This window comes from Sciurus vulgaris, assembly GCF_902686455.1.
Source record: "Sciurus vulgaris genome assembly, chromosome: 12".
In the NCBI taxonomy this organism is placed as follows: domain Eukaryota; kingdom Metazoa; phylum Chordata; class Mammalia; order Rodentia; family Sciuridae; genus Sciurus; species Sciurus vulgaris.
In genome coordinates this window covers 62,361,473-62,374,364 of record NC_136473.1, presented here as the reverse complement: position 1 = coordinate 62,374,364, position 12,892 = coordinate 62,361,473, and the positions used below count along the sequence as shown (strand labels likewise).

Here is a 12,892-nt window from a genome sequence, read left to right as displayed (position 1 = left end):
ATGAAAATATATTTAGTAAAAGGGAAAAAAAATGTTTCTGGGTAAAAAAAAGTGTTTATGTGATAAAATACATGAAGGTCTAAGTAAGTGCTAAGAAAGTCTGTGTGTGAGTAAAGAACAAATGTCAACAAGTTTGCATGAAACTAAGTTGGTTACAAGTATGTGAGACAATCGGTTAAAGCTATTTAAGGTTTTTCCTAAGGAAAAATACTAATGTTCTGATATAAACTGAAGTCTAATCTATATGGTAAAATGACATGGTAAAATAACAAGGATTTGAAACACTAATTTTCTCTTAACTTTGTGTCTATTAAGTTTTATTCTTTAGAACAATTAGTCTTAAAAATTGGGGTATACACAATTATGGTTAAACAACTGTTAAGAGTATTGTACTATGTTACAGAGTCTACATTTTTCTTTAAAAACTAAATTTGGTAAGACAAAAAAAAAAGTGTCAAGGTAATTGTGAAAGTCATTAGTTGCATATTAAATGTGTTCATATTTTCCAGGTATACAAGTTTTTAAAGCAGGGAATTTATCAAGTGTTGCTATTCTCCAGAATAAACTTGTCTGTAATGGTAATCTTAAACTTAAGGAGTACATTTTATTGGGAATTTATTTTTATCACTTAATATTTTATTATGGGACCTATTATCAATAAGATATAAATAAAATTGGTTACTTATTTCACTGAGATAAACATTTAAATGTAAATGTATATCTAAGAGTTAGTGACAGACTGATTTGTTTAAAGGTTCATATCATAGAAGGTGAAAGCATTTTGCTATACAAAAGAAAACTTAAAAGCTCTCTCAGCCGTTCTTTGATTGATTCCTGTTTTGGATATAATGTTAGTCTGTGTTAACTAATGTTCATATAGACTCAGGAATCAATATATGTAAACTTCTTAAAATGACATTTAATAAAGAGTATAATGCGCAATAGCAAAAATGAGACAACAATGACTGAGATTGGGGTCTCTGACCACATGACTGTAGCATGCCTGGTGCCTGGAAGTGTTCCTGTGTAGGGGCACAAAATGCCTAACTGATGTGGCAGTGCCCTCCCTGGGGAGGCTCTATACAGGAGTCCTTTCAGCTCTTACATTGATCTCAGGCACACAGCTCTTGGGCAGAGAAAAAAAAAAAAAAAATTGTTTTGCTAGATAATCAGTGTTTCATCAGCTCCCTTCTCTAGTTCCTGCCCACCTTACAGTAACTTTGGACAGTGGACTTCTTTGAGAGCTACACAGAGTTCCTAACATTGCACTTTGCAGTTGTGGAAAAAGTTACGTAGATGTTCTAGTCTCTGTAACTCTCCTGAAAACAAAGAATAATGCTTACATAGTCTTCAACCTAATAATAAGACATGTATAAAGATTGCTAACATAACTCTTTGGATCTGCATCTCCATCAGAGAACAGAGCTCCATCTGATCTCAGCTTAATCTTCAAAATCTGTATTTATAAACCTTTATTTTCTAATATTCCTTTGCCCCTCACTGAACTTGAAAATTTGGTCATGCTGGTTATGGCAAAAGGGGAAAAAATTAGCTTCAGGATTAGAACATTTTACTTAAGATTTGTGAAGAGCCCTGCCTTACCTAAGATAAGGCTCTGCCACACCCTGCTGCATATTAGAGTGACTCCAAAATAAGCCAGACTTCAGCTTATTTAAAGTTATAGTCAAAAGATTGGTTTTTGTTATAAAATTACTATGATCTCAAATAGGGGATATAATGTGGTTCTCAGTCCAAATTCAAGATAGCTATTAAACAAGCTGAATATGTTTTTACTCTTGCTAATCTCATTTTGTAAAACTGTTGCTTGTTACTGTTTTGCAGAAGTAGCTGCTTCCAGAATATACAACCTAGGTAACTTGTGATAATAAGCCATCACCTATAGAACAGATAGTGGTAACTTCCAGTACTAATACAGACTCCAGTTAGATAAAAGGGTAAATAACTGTAAAGTTATGGACATTAAAGTTAAAGCCCAGTACTCTTACTTAATGACTGGTGAGACTGGCTTGCTGGATGATTAAGATCAAACTTAGAAATTGGAATTAAATACAGAGGCCAAGAAAAAAACAGTATCTTGCCCTCAAAGTCAGCCTGAACCCAGGGAATAAGGGGACTTCTCTAAGGAGTGCTGCAACTCTGGGTCACACAACCTCCTGATCAAGGAGATTGTTGAGACTAGAGGATGAAAAATCACTCAGTGCATCTGCTGCAGAGGAAAGTCATGGAAAAAGGGAGACATCCCTGATGCTTTCAAGGAAAGCCACGTCATCAAGAAGACCCTACCTAACCAATGGCACTGGTGGAGCTAAGAAGGTGCTCTTAAGTTCTCTACGAGTGACCCCTGTGGGAACTCAGCTGACTCTTTAACAAGACAGGAACCGGGTCAATTTGACCAGCTTCATCTTAGACACCCAGCAAAACAGTTAAAACCCAAAATACAGTCATTTTTGGGCATTTAAAAGAAATAATAGTTAAATGTAACTTAAGATGTACACTTGTATTAGCCCACTAGAATAAAAACTGGAAGCTACAAATGAGAAAAAGATTCTTCAGCAAATGTGCCTGATAACTATCAAAAGAAACTGCCAGAGTCAGAAGTTTTTAGTCAGTTTAAGACCTTCCTAAGCTATACAGGTAGACTTAATCTATGTTTGCTAGTATGATTACCTAGCCCTAAGTAACAGAAGTATAGAGATCTCTACTAAACACAGGTTATATCAATAAAAGGATATTTTACAAAAATCAGATGACATTAAGTAGCTTAACTATATTTTCTGGGAACATCTATGACATTAAGAGTTAAATGTTGTGTTTACATTCCTGATAACCTGGACAATGTTAAAGTCCCCAAATGAAGGCCTTGTCCTCTCCAGCCTTTGCTAGGTCTAGTTATGGGAACAATTTCTCAGTTCTTCCACCTCCTGGTGAAAAATTGACTTCCGTCATTTTCATGATACTCAGTGGCATGTTTCAGATGCTTCAACATTTACTTTGTACTTATCTCATTTCAGTACTCATGTCTTTTTGTTCTTCTATCATAGAAGCACCCACCCCCAGATGACTTTACAACCTGCTCTTCCACAGCCAGACTTTTACCTTGGACTCCTCGATTGACCCGATTTAAAAAAAATAATAATAATAAAAGGAACTCCAAGCTGCTTGCCCCACGCCACCCACTTCCAGCTCGAAGAAGTCAGAAAGGTCATCGACCCTCTTCCCCAGCAGCATGGAGTTCCTAAGATTAGAGGGAGAAATAAAGCCAGAATTAAGAACAGGTAGTTAGTGTAGAAATAGGGGATCGGGTCAAATCGAGGAAATGAAGGCCATGAAACCCATCTGCCTCTGGAAGTTGAAGACTGCCCCTGGGAGAATAAAATGTTAAGGGTCTCCAAAGCTCATTGATTACCAAATTTACCTGCCTTTAAAGACTGTAAGCAAGGAGGTCTATGTGCAGCCCTAGGAGAAAAATGTTGTTTTTATATAGATCACTGTAGGATAATCAAGGATAATATGACAAAAGTCAGAGAATGACTAGCAAACAGAAAGAAAAAACGGGAAGCTAGTCAGAGCTGGTTTAAATTCTGGTTCAATTTTTCCCCTTGGTTAACTACTCTGGTGTCCACTATAGTGAGACCCCTAGTATTGTTGCTACTAGCTGTAACTATAGAGACCCAAGATTGGCTCTCTAAATGTTCTTGGAAAGGGGGGAATGTTGAGAACAGGGTGATATCTGTGCAGCTAGCTGTCTTAATTACCAGGATGCAGGCAGTTGCGACTGCTCCCTCAAAAGCCAATACAGCGCAAACAGGACTGCTGGGCCCCCATGCTTATCGAGGTTGTTAAGAAATATTTGCCTGAGAAATGTGCAGCTGCCTAGAAACCTTATCTATCAAGGACAGGGGGGCCTAACTGCAACTCATCTCCTGCACAGTTCACCCCTTCCCTCCTCCCTTCTTCCTCTAGGGCCGTTCAGTTCTGGTGGGACCCAATGAGAATCAAATAGATTGGCAGGACCCAACCAGAGGAGGACTAATGTTTAGCTGTTCAAATGTTAACCAATTAAAAAGAACACTGTAAAACTGTTTGCCTTTCCTTATAAAAGCCTGCTGAACAAAGGCTCAGGGCCTCTTAGCATCACCGGGTTACCGTGTGCGCAGAGGACCAGGCTCGAGCTTGCCAATAAATGACTCTTTGTTGCTTGCATTGATCGTGGTCTCTGGTGGTCTTTGTGGGGTCTCGAGCCACTGGGCACAACAGCACAAAAGTGGGGAGTTTGCTCGTCATAAAATTTCATTTTGGCCAACCTATCATTTGCATCTGGACCAATAAATAGCAATTAGCATAAACATTTAAATCAGGAACTGGAACAAATTCTTGTTCCCCCAGCAAGCTGTTAAATTACAGTATTTTACTATATATAAGAAGCACTAAACAAAAGATCTGTTGGGCATTATTATCCTCTTCCAAATAGGACATGGTTCAAAGAGAAATAATAACTCCAAACCCACAAACTTCTAGCTCAGATTGAGGGTGTCTGCCTTTTTGGTGTTACCTATCCAATCAATGCTTCTTGACCACTATTTAAGTTCTCACTATTTAACTCAGTTCTGTGAAATATGAAAATCCCATTAAAGACCTCCTTGCCTATATATTCTATATTCTTATTAAATGATGTATCTACAGGAGTCATTGTTCTTAAAGGCAGAGACGTAACCCCAAACTTGCCTTTATCTAAACCTAGTTATATTTTTGCCCCATGCTCCCTCCTGATATGTCAGAGGGCTACAATGAGGCTTTACAGATAAATACGAAGAGGGAAAGCACAGAGACATGTTCCAGGTGACTTGTCCCCAAACCAAATATTAAGGCTGACTCCTCCTTTTCCCTTTAAGCTCCTTTTATTGTCAACTGAAACTTAATTCATTATTTATCTATGGCTCATTGAAAGTCAAGGTGAGTTCTTCTTTTGATTAGGCCCTAATTAATTTTGGCTGGAAACCCAGAGTGGAACAGAGTGGTTTTGATGTTTTCTATGGGAGCTTTCATGGGAAAGGTTTGGATTTACTGGAGAAACACTAGTTACTACTTCTAGTTTGCATATGTGTGAAATGTTTATTTGCAATTATAGGTGCTAGTGAGAAAACAATGCAAGTTTCAATCAATTGTTGGTAGGTTTTTAGTAAATTATCTTTTATTTTTTTCTACAAGGCATTAAAAAGTGGAGGGGAAGTTGATTGCCTGAGTTATAAGGAATTAGAATCTGGGCAACCTGGGGTCAACTAAATCATAAGAGCAATGCTTTCACTATCTCAGATATTAGCAAAATGTTAACTGGCATTACTTCTTCTTGAAGGATATCAAATACAGCTCAACTCTCAGCTATGAGTCTATAATCTGTCAGTTTAGTTATGTGTCTATGTATGTGCCCCTTTATTCTTATCTCCAGACCTGTCCCTTTCCACCCTTTCTAAACTATTTACTGCTCCTTGTTGCCATCATACTTATAGTTAGACCTAGGGGGAAAAAAAACTAGAGAGAAAAGGGAAGAGGCTCAAAGTAGATACATTTAAACTTAAGATTCTGCCCCAATGTTCAAGAGAATGAGCAGGACTAAAGACAACCAAATTCAAAGTAGATGAAAAGAATATCTTCCCAAAATAGATGGTAAAGTAGATGCACATAATTACAAGCATTTATTGACTGCTGCTGTGTACCAGTTTTTGGTGGACCAACCAAATAGAAAGACTGTGGTCTTCTTGCTTCAAATTGTGGGGTAGATGATGTAACATGGTAAGTTAGAAATACTGTTAAGCTATGAATCAAAAGATTCAAAGCACTAATAATTATATCCATTTGCAAAAACACATAAACTCTCTACACTGTAATCTAATGTTTATTACCATTATGTTGTATTACACTATTTCTATTCTTCGACTAATTTTTCATTTGGCTAGAGTTTAACTTGAAGATTTTTTCCCCAGGCAGGAAGCAAAAATGATATATTTTAGAGTTTGTATTTAGCTGCAGTCTTCTTGATTTGTTTTAGCACGTGAGTGATGACATGGTATTTAATTCTTAGGCTGCAACATGTTTCCCTGTCTTCTTTGGGAGCTAAATGTGTAGAAGAGAAGTCTGAGACAAGTTCTTTTATGGATAATCTGTCTTTTGTACTTGAATTCTTCTAGTTATCTTACATCTTAAAGATTAAAGTTTTTCTATTAGATTGGTTTCTTTTCACTTAATTTCTCTACATTTTAGAAGTTCATTCAAATGCTAGATTGATATTATCAAGCTTAGATTTTTTTTAATAGTCCACATATCATAAAAATGCTTGGATAAAAATGACAGTAGCATAGGCTCACATAATACCGCATCTGTTAATTACCTAAGCACATCACAACAACACCGGTGACAAATGGCCAACAGTGGGAACGGCCGGTTGCCATTTCCTCTGCCACTGCTCCGAGTCATCTGAAGTGACGACCTGTGCATGTCTAGCCCCTGGGTCTGGGGTTGGAATCCTTGGCAGCATCCACCGAGAAGAACGCTTTATTTTCGTCAGGGCATGAAGCCATTCTGACTGGAGGCTCTGACCTCTATGTGAGCCTACAAAACTTTCTTTCCCAAGTCCATATTCAAATATGAAATTAAAACAGATGTGCAAAAAGAAAGAAAGATCTGCCACCAAAACAGAGCCTACCCCTCCCCCAAACCACCAGCTTTGGGGAAAACCAATGTCCCCTGTTCCATGTCCTCATCCAAACTCTTAAAAAGAACAGGCTCCCATTTCTTGTGACCCGCAGCTGTTCCAGCGTGCAGAGGAATGGAAGTGCGCAGGGTGGCCTGCACGCCCCCGCCTGGGCCATACTTGTCCACCCACCTGCGCAGCACCTTCTCCACGTCGGCCCTGTGATAGAGCCTGCACAGCTCCATCAGCCTGCCCACTGTCCTCCGGCTGTTGCGGAACAGGAACTCAGGGTGGGGCTCTGAGGCCTCTGCTCCAGGAAGCACAGTTCGTCAGAGGATTTGCCCCATTCGCTTGCAAAATTTCTCCAGTTTTTCACCGTCGGGTGACATGGATCCAGCTTTATCCTTATCACATCTAGTAAGTCCTGATCATTGAGCAAGTCACTGATGGTGGCCCGGAGCGAGCAGGAGGAGCAAGTACAGTCTTCTCTACAGGACTGGTCCTTAGTGACACCTGAAAGAGGCTCTCCAGTGCTGTCGGGAAGGCCGTTTTCTTCTCCCTGATCTTGCTCATCAGGATTTGGCGGGCTGTTCAAAGTGACCGCGTCACACTCTTCAACTTAAGGGAGTCCCGTATCTTGAATGGGGTATTTGTCTGTCTCATGAAAAGATAAAGTGCTGGGGTCCGTGTCTTCCACTGGCTCCTTTGTGCAGAGGGTCGTCGGAGAAGACATGGGGGCGGCTAGAGGGCAACCAGCGCCCCAGCAGGGTCGGGCGGCCTCCGGGGCCCAGAGGAGAGCGGCACCGGAGGGCCGGGACGTCCGGCTGCCCCGCGCGCCCGAGCAGACTCTGTGCCCCGCGGCTCCGCGCCCGGCTCCAGCGCCCGCGCCGCCTCCTCCCGGCCTCTGCGGTCCTTCCTCGCGCTCACTTCCTGCTCTGGCCCAGATTTTTTTTTCTATTACAACTATGATTAGTTCCATATTTTTATTCTTCTGTATCTGTCTGGAATACAATTAATTATTTAGTTGACTCTGCAAATGTTAATTGAACACCCACCGTGTTCCAAACCCTGTATTAGGAATATGGTGGCAGGGTGGTTAGGACAGTGAACAGGGAGAAAGCGTTGCTTCCTCCATGCTTTCATAAGTTCGACCGACAAAGTGATTCATAACAGTTGAGGGAAAATACAGGATTCTAACTCATAGAAAGATGCACGTTTGTAACACAGGTGTTCATTCTTTATTCTCTGTCTGCCATCTTATTTTGGTAGACAGAGAATATTTTGTCTTTGTCAATATTCTCTGCATTTTATACTACTCTTCCAAGTTTTTCTTTCTCAGTGTTCTTCAGAGTTTCTAAAGATCCATTTCTGCTGTCTAGCTGCTTCCAGTGAAAACTTCAATTCTACTCCTATTTTGTGTTTTATAGATTCTTTTCTTATTATTAAGGAATCTCCCATCTCTTTTTCCTCACGTCCCTCCCTTTATCTATTCCATAACAACTACTTTTTCCTTTTGCATTGAGACTATATCTTCAGGAATCTTTTTTTCCCTCAACTTTAAAACTACTAAGACATATTCACATACCATCAAGTTCACCATTATAAATCATAAAATCTGGTAGTTTTTAGTGTTTTTTTAGAGTTGTGACCCCATCATCACCATCTAGAACTAATTTCAGAACATCTTATTTTCTTCACTCCAACAGGAAACCCCATACCTGTGAGCAGTTACCCCCTATTCCCACGCCACCCACAATATCTGGAACCCACTCATTTACTCTCTCTCTCTCTGGATTTGTCTATTCTGGACATTTTATATACATAGATTCATCCAGTAAGTGATCTCTTGTGTCTTATTTTACTAATATAATATTTTCAAAGTTCATAATATAACATGAATCAGTATCTCATTCATATTTATAGCCAAATAATATTTCACTAAAGGTATATGCCACAGTTTGTTTCTCTTTTTATCACTTGAGCAGCATCTGGGTTGTTCCCAATTTGTAGCTACTTTGAATAATGATGCTGTCAATATTTGGGTACCAGTTTTTATGTGGACATATATTTCAGTTCTCCTAGATATATACCTAGGAGTAGAATGATAAATCCATTTTTAAGGTTGTTAGAAACTACCAGGATATTTCCACAGCAGTTGCACTATTTTACATTCTAATCAGCAATAATTTTTTGCTCATATTTTTGTTTTCTTTTCTCTTTTTAGAATTTTATCCGTTCTAGCGGGTGTCAAGTGGCTTCCCATTGTAGTGTTGATGTGTGTACTCCTACTAATTAATAATGCGAGCATCTTTGCATATGCTTTTTGCCAATTTGTGTATCTTCTTTGGAGGAATTTCTATTCAGATTCATTGTAAAATTTTTAATTGGGTGTTTATGTTGTTCCACTATAATGATTCTTTATATATTCTAAGCATCAGAACTTTATCAGATATGTGATTTACAAATTCTTTCTCTCATTCCATGGTTTGTGTTTGCATCTTGTTGATACTGTCTTTTGATGACCAAATATTTTTAATTTAGATGAAGTCAAATTTATATACTTTTTCTTTGGTTACTTGTGCTTTTGGTGTCATATTTAATTGCCTAATCCAAGATCATGAATGTATATACTTTTTTCTGAGTTTTATAGTTTTAGTTCTTACATTTAGATTTGTGATGCATTTTTGAGTTAATTTTTGCATATGATGTGAAATAGGGGTTCAGGTTCATTCTTTTGCAAATAGATACATCACTTGCTACAAAGACTATTTTCTTCCGGGGGAGTGGTCTTGGAATCCTGTTGAAATCAGTTGACCATAGTTGTGTGGGTCTGTTTCTGGATTCTGTTCTCTTTCATTGATTTATATGTCTATTCTCATGCCAGACTATATTGTCTCCTTTACTTTAGCTTTGCAGCAAGTTTTGAAATTGGGAAGTGTGAATCCTCCTTTTTCAACATTGTTCTACTTTGGGATCCTTGTATTATAAGAATTTCAGGATAAGTTTGTCCATTATTGAAGTAAAGATGATTGGAATTTTAATAGTTATTGCATTGCCCTGAAAATTAATTTGGGCAGTATTATACTCTTAACATATTGATTCTTCAAATCCATGAACAAAGGATATTGTTCCATTTATTTCTATCTTTAATTTCTTCCAGCAATGTTTTGTACTTTTCAGTTTGCCACTCTTTTTTGGGTAAATGCATTCCTAATTATTTTATTCTATTATAAATGGCCCCAACTTTTTGTTGGAACATTTTAAAATTAGCAAAAAGTTGACATTTTTATAAATTTTCATTCTCCCATTTTCCTTTTCCCCAGTTTCTCTCCCATTCTCTTTTACCACTTTGGAAACTTTCTAAATTAAAAAAAAAACTGAATTATAAATCAATATTTTTGATGAATACCTTTATATTATTTGAGGACTGCTAATTTTATAAATAATTGCTACTCCACATTTTTTTATGATACAGGGGCTATTTCCCCTGAACATTATCATTTTTGATGCTGATTATAATCCTTTGGGCATGAAAGACAATGGTAGTTAATAACACCTCCAACTGCCAAAATGAAGACAAACTGGTTTTAATCCAGTGTCATGCACCTTCTGTCAAGACTACATATAACAGATAAGAAGCCTTCTGTGGAACTTCCACTGGTGCCATTTAATTATGATTACAGTATTTTATGGGAACACAAAGGACAAATAAAAACTTGTTTGGGAAAAAAAATTTGTTTACTCATTCATTCATTTAATAAACACATTTTGAAAGTCTGTTATTACCAGACATGGTGCCAGTTACTAGGGGTATAGTTATGAGCAAATAGACCTCTGGTCCCTACCCTGATGAAAGTTATGGGTTAATGTGATTACAGACCATGAACAAATAAACAACACACATACACATAGTTCTCTCTCTCTCTCTCTCTCTCTCTACATATATATGTGTGTGTGTGTGTGTGTGTGTGTGTGTGTGTATGTATATATATGTATATGTGTATCACATATAGAGCTAGATGGATAGATATATGTTATTTTCATATCTAAAAGTCTCAGAATACAGAAAGTATTTTCTTAATTCCTTTAGCAGTAAAACCCAATCTGTTTTAGTACAAAGCCTTATTTATTTAGTTATCCATCCATTCATCCCTCTTGGTGGGAATATTTATGTTTCACTGTAGAAGTATCAATGTGTTTGATTATAAGCTTCTATCTCAGATTCTTGAATATTATTTATGGGCCACATATCATATTTCTAAATGAAAATAAAAATAGAATAAAAATCCAGATTCTGAAATACATCTAACATCAAGAGTTTAGGTAAGGGTAACAGGAGAGCACACTTGGAATAGGAGATATTTACATGATAAGTATTATGTAGGGAACTATCAGGATGCCATGATAGCAAATAGTGAGGGAGTCGTTGGTGGAGGAGCAATTGAATTCATTTAAGATCAAGTCCTCTCAAGTTGGAATATATAGGCTGAGACCTGAGAAAGGGAAGGATACCAGCCATAGAAGGTTGAGGTGGGAGGACAGGGCCAGAAGAGTATTTCCAGCAAAGGAAAAATAATTGTAAATTCTCTGATGAGGGGAAAGAAGGCCTTAAGGGGATGGAATGCAGTAACTCTTGCTATTTTGGAAAAGCGGGAAAGGATTTCTTAATTCAACCATAAATGTAAGTCTGTCTGCCCTCCCTCCCCCTCCCCCAGCTCTTTAGATGAGCGTGTCCATTTCCAGACATGAGGTGAATATATGCAGTCTGAACCCAAAGGCCCTTCCCTTTCCACAGATGTGTTCTGGAATAGAGGCCTACCTGAGGGGTTGGAGAAATCTTAGTAGTTTATAAATAAGGCACTCTGCCTGCATCTCCTGTCAGTCTCCCTGAAAAGCAGGGAGTGCAACTCCTACTAAAGGTGAGCCTTATAAAAATGACTTGATTAACAGCTGAAATATTCCTTTAGACCAAATTTTGCCACCATATGTAGAAAACTTCCTTCATGGTCCCCATTCTCAGCCCCCTTCCATAAACAGAGTTATTTTGTTGAATACTAACAGGACGATTGTTTGTTTTGAATGGAATTCAGACAAGCGGTTCTGATTCCAGAATGAAATAAAAACTAGTAATCAAAAGGGAAACCCTTTTATTTGTATATATAGAGAGGTGCCAAATGCCACTTCGTTGCACTGTGAAAACATTTTCTTGCCAGGTATGGACCTCATCCTTGTTAGAGGAACTCACACGGTGATTCCTCTCTGGACGAGGGGTGGGGAGATCAGTGATGAGTGCCTTATCAATGTGCATTAGAGAAAAATCTTGGAACACTTGAGATCAGAAAATTGGCAGTTCTCACCAGTGCAAAGTGTACAGGTTGGCTTTATTCTGCCCAGATAACTCAAAAGAATTAGGCAATGTGATGTTGACTAGAATTTTTTTTCCTCTTAAATTTTTTTTTTATGAATAGAACTTTCTTCGTAATTGCTAGACATTCATAAAAATGCTATAAGAACAAGGAGGAAATTTCTGCCCATCAATCATATTTTGAAATCCCTCAGAAAATGGAAAAAAATAAAAAGACTTCAAGGCTGTTAACATTTCTGGAAATGTGATAAAATATTTTCCCCCACAAAATCCACTGAATCTAAAGCTGGGTTTTCATGACGGCAAATGTTGGATGAAGGAGAAAACCTATTATCTGAATGTCTGCTCACCCACCACCTACCTCAGCGGAATGGAAAAGAGCTGATAATTGGCCAGATGCTTGGCTTTTCATTTGATTGGTTGCTTTCAGGTTATTTTCTCCCCAACACACCTGAGGGTTGCAACACACCCCTTCGGTTGGGGTTGTGGGGGTGGCTTTTCAGCTCTGAATGGAGGGAGGGGGTTGGGAAAGTCCCTCAGGTGATACTGCTATGTCCCCTGGGTGACCATCATGTGGCAAAGACTAAATAGAAATGAGGCGTTTTATGAGTGAGCTGATTCAGTGGCATCACTCTGAAAATGACGTCATCAATTATAGTATTTAAGTCCTCCATTTTCAAAGATGAAAACTCGAGGCTGATTTTAAGGCTAGGCTTATGTGAACAAACTGAGTGGAACTCATCAATTTTGATAGTGCTGTGAGAATATGGAGACAAAACAGCTACCCACAATTTATTTCTGTAAAATCAGTTTGAGAA

The 12,892-nt window shown here is 38.2% G+C and overlaps 1 pseudogene across 1 annotated transcript; it reads right to left on the bottom strand.

Moving 5' to 3' along the window:
• Window positions 1–6,334: 6,334 nt before the first annotated feature.
• Window positions 6,335–7,442, bottom strand: LOC306641963 (ectodysplasin-A receptor-associated adapter protein-like; annotated as a pseudogene). Its single transcript has one exon. The product of its transcript is annotated as an ectodysplasin-A receptor-associated adapter protein-like (transcript).
• Between the last annotated feature and the right edge of the window lie 5,450 nt (window positions 7,443–12,892).